This window comes from Myotis davidii, unplaced genomic scaffold (assembly GCF_000327345.1).
Source record: "Myotis davidii unplaced genomic scaffold, ASM32734v1 scaffold373, whole genome shotgun sequence".
NCBI classification, from domain to species: domain Eukaryota; kingdom Metazoa; phylum Chordata; class Mammalia; order Chiroptera; family Vespertilionidae; genus Myotis; species Myotis davidii.
The window spans coordinates 1339272-1343864 of NW_006287255.1; positions in this window are offsets into that span (position 1 = coordinate 1339272).

Sequence of the window (4593 nt, forward strand, 5' to 3'; positions counted from 1 at the left end):
CAGAGATGTGAGAGAAAGACATCAATGGTTGCCTCTGGCATGGGCTGATGGGGTGGGGATCTAACATGCAAGCCAGGTACATGCAGATGCTCTAAGCACTGGGCCACACTGGCTTGGGCTCTGCAGAGTTTTAACGTGTGCCAGCTGATGTTCTGACCTGCACTAAGCCACGCCCCAGCCATGTGCCTTTGTTTACTCCCAGTGACTGGTGAATGCATGCGTGTACTCGATCTATTCAGTATATAAATTCATTATATAAGTTAATGATTGTAATACATATAGAAAACTTCCGTGGAATTAAACTTTTCATACATAGTTTTAATTATACAAACGGGACTACATCAGTAAAAACAGGCAAAGTAACTAATTTGCCTATTTTTTAGCATACACATTTGGAAAACCTACTTTATTAAATAACGGACTTTCAGCTTTAATGGACACTCTTCGCCCAAATTAGTTCATTATATTGAGGTTTTACTGTACTTAGAAATGAACATTTATAAGATGATGGTTATCTTTGCATTGTTAGGTTAGCTATATTTGAAGTTAGGGTCCAATTAACTTTTGTCACAGCTTTGCCCTCAAATATTTAAACAAACACTTTTTAGATTTTAAGAAATGCTTGCCTTCATGTGTGATAATATGCCGATGTTTCTCACAGCAACCCCATCCAAATCTGAGTGCTGCTTTCAGTAACAATGATGGCCTGCTGGGATACAGTGCTCGGTGAACGATTTTTTCTTCGTTTGTTTTAAGGAAATGATAGCTGATGTTTATCTTACTAAACATAGAATTATTTTTTGTCATGCCTATGAAATAATCTCTTTTTGGTGAGCTTCCATTATAGATCATGGTAACTGGGATGGTTTAATTAGCTATTTTGAGGCTATCATGCCACATACTTCCAGCACTTTTTTCCTTGGCCAAAAAACAAAAGAAAATAGAGAAATTTAGATCTCAATTTAATGTAAAGCAGTTGACATTGAAGCCTAAACTCATTCATATCAGTTACTCAACTCAAATTCAGCATTTTGGGTAAAAAGTTAACGACAAGTGCTTTTCTTCTTCTTCCCCACACAGCCCGTCTTCTCAAGTATTTTCATTTTTTAACAAAATGCATTTTATTAAATCCTGAACTCTTCTGAATTCTTAGGCAACATAAGAAGGTTCATTTTAGGAAATTGTCAAATCCTCCTTTTAACCTTTTTTTTTCTGGGACCAGCATAAAAACATGCTATAAGTGATAACACCTAAGGAAAAAATATCCTAGAGATTATCATTCTTATTTAGAAAATTAGCAGACCTAAGTGATGGTAATCTTTGAACACATATATTTCAAGGAAAGTGTAAAATAGTTTTTTTCATAGCCTATTGTTGCAAAAGTTTCTTCTAGTACAATTTAATAAATTTCCCCATACTAAGAATCAGAGAGAAAGCTATTATTAAAGAGAACTCTATTTTTACCAAATTCTATATAGTGTGCAACTGGATTCAGTAAAAAATGGAAATTACTATGACAATTCAAAAATTAATGACTCGAACCTATAAAATATAATGATATCTTTAAATAAATCAGTCCTTTGAAAATTGGGAATATTATAGTCTAGTTAAAAGATAAATGTCTGTGTCATCCATGAATACCTGTTCGTATGATTACTGATGACCAACTGTATAGATTTGACAGAAGTACATTATTTTATTTATTTTGTACAGTTCTTTTGTAGCCAGTCTTTTCAATCTACAGATGAAATTAATTATAATTTCTGTAGTGAGATGTTCCAACTATATTCTGAGAAATTCACATTTCTGAGCTTACTTTAAGATTGTTGAGCTAGTCAGAGAGTGATTTCTTGAAATGGCACTAGTCAATTGGAAAGGACCTTTCCTGAGCAAAGAGCTTTATACCTAACTAGAGGCCCAGTGCATGAAAATTCATGCACTGGCAGGGGGAGGGGGGTGGTCCCCTCAGCCTGGCCTGCCTCCTCTCAAAGTCTGGGAGCTCTCAGGGGATGTCCTACTGATGGCTTAGGCCTGCTCCCCACAGAGAGCAGGCCTAAGCCACAGTCAGGCCTCTCTCTGCAGGAGCCCACCAGGCTGATCAGGGGAAGGTGCTGCCCCCATCACCCCGCTGCTGGGAGGACTGAGCCCCGGGCTTTGCAGCTGCTGTTGCAGGAATATTCCTGCAAGAATAGGGCTTCCTGTGGCTGGAGAAAAGCAGAGAAGGGAACGAAACTCGCTGAGGCGGGCTTCGCTCCTGCTTCAAGCCCTGCAGCTGGTCTTGCCCTCCCACTCCCAGCCGCTGCCCCTTATGCTCCCAGCCACAGTGGTTGGGCTTGCCCTCCTGCTCCCATCTGCTGGGGCTGGGCTTGCCCTCCTGCTCCCAGCTGCTGCCCCTTCCCCTCCCAGCCTCTGCCCCTCAGCTCTCAGCCACTGCCCCCCACCCCGCCCCAGCCTCTTCCCCTGATGCTCCCAGCCACAGTGGTTGGGCTTGCCCTCCCACTCCAAGCCGTGGCCCCTCCTGCTCCCAGCTGCTGCCCCTCCCGCTCCGAGCCACTGTGGCTGGGATTTCTCTCCTGCTCCCAGCTGCTGCCCCTTCCCCTCCAAGCCGCTGCCCCTCCCTCTCACAGCAGCTGCGGCTCTGTTTCTGCCCTCGCGGCCTCTACTTGGCTCCCTTCTGTACATGTTGTCGTCAGTCTTCGCTCGCAGCTAGTATATGCAAATTAACCGCCATCTTTTAGCTTCTATAATTGAAACATGGTATCTTTTGGAGCTGTTGCTTCAGGAGCTCAGAGGCCTGCAGCGGCAGGCAGAGAATGTTGGATTCCTCCGTCACTGAAGCAAGCAAGCCTCATGTTCACTTCAAGCTGCCTGGATGCTGGCTGCCATCTTGGCTGGCAGTTAATTTGCATATCACCCTGATTAGCCAATGGGAAGGGTAGTGGTCGTATGCTAATTACCATGTTTCTCTTTTATTAGATAGGATGATGGCTTATCCATCAGAGGGAAATACAATGGTGAGAACATCATCATTTTTGTCAATAGTATTCATCTCCTAACCATAAAATTCATATCCACTGAGTGCGCAGAATCTTTTTCATTAAATCTTGTGTCATATTCAAGACCAAGTATCACTACTTAGGGGCTCCTCTGTCAATCAAGTGTGGCCCCCAAGGAAGAGATTCAATCACTCTCATTTTGTATTTTGTAAAAATTTAAAATTCTAATTGTTCAGGGGCATCAAACAGCTCATAAATACTTTGCATGAGAGAAAGCCTGGCGAACAGTTGCAGAAAATATTCTGAATTTCTCATGTCTGGAAAAGTGACAACTATGAGGTGGGACATTGCTAGAACCTTTATTGGTGGAACAAGGAAGAGAACAGAAGGGCACTTAAACCCAAGGTTAATGTATCACACCAGATCAAGTTGCCGTTCATGTGTAAATGGTGTTTCTGATGCTCATATGAGATTGCCATTGGGAACTCCCTAAATTCCTGAAACAAGAGAAGATCTGTGCTGAGGAGTGGTGTTCCTATGAGAGCCATGGTAATCAGAAAAGGGAAAGATTCCAACTACACTTTCAATAGCAGGTGCTTCCCACATTTTCAGCCAAAGCTTCAGAAACCTTCCCCCCACTCCCGAGTTCATTTTGTATTTTCCAATGCCTGAAGGTAGAGCTAGAAAGGTAGGGTAAGGCACAGTTCTTAAACTGTATCCTTAATACATTCAGCTTTTCCAGTACAGCAAAAGGGGGTGGGGCTGAGGCGGAGAAAAAAGAGTTCAGTTTCACTTCTGACTTTGTCGCAAATTCTTCACTGCCCTGGTAAATTCCTGTACGTCCATTTTCTTTCTTCTCCATAACATGCAATTACAAGGCAGTGTTAATGTACAATACTTCTTAGCAATTGAAAGCACTATGAGCATATAAGATGTTATCAAATGAATGTCATTTTTTAAATTTAAAAGGTTCACTTATGATCACTGTTTTGGCTATTCTGAATACATGACCTATGTCAATATTTTTGTCATGTGACTTTTAGACAAGGTAGTGATGTTCAAAGGTAGGAGTCTTTTGTTTGTTTGTATCTACAGCCTTCTACCTTCGAATTGTGAACTTCATCAATAGCTGCTAATTAAGGAAAATTCTCCTCAGCCTTTTAATGTAACATTCAATTAAATCAGCATTCATAAGAAAATACACAAGGTTGTATTCTGTTACAAGATGGGATTGTTGGCTCATTAATTTTCCTCCTCAATATAATCTTTTCATAATGATACCGAATTTTTGGACTGGAACCCAGATTCTTTGTCCACCGGAATCGAAGAATGAATCCACGGACAGAAAGTGGTATAGCAAAGGTGGAGATTTATTGAAGAATAGACACAGACTCCCACGTGGGGAGAGGGAAGAGTCCCACGAAATTAACTCCCACGTAGGGAGGGGAAAGGGGTCCTACTGAGTTCTTTTTCCCCATGGCTTATAAAGGCTGCAGGGCCTGTGTCCTCATATCACATCTGATTGGTCAATATTCCCCTTCGAGTTGGTTACTATAGTGATTCCTAAGGCTCTCCTCCCTCATACTCCTCCCATTTC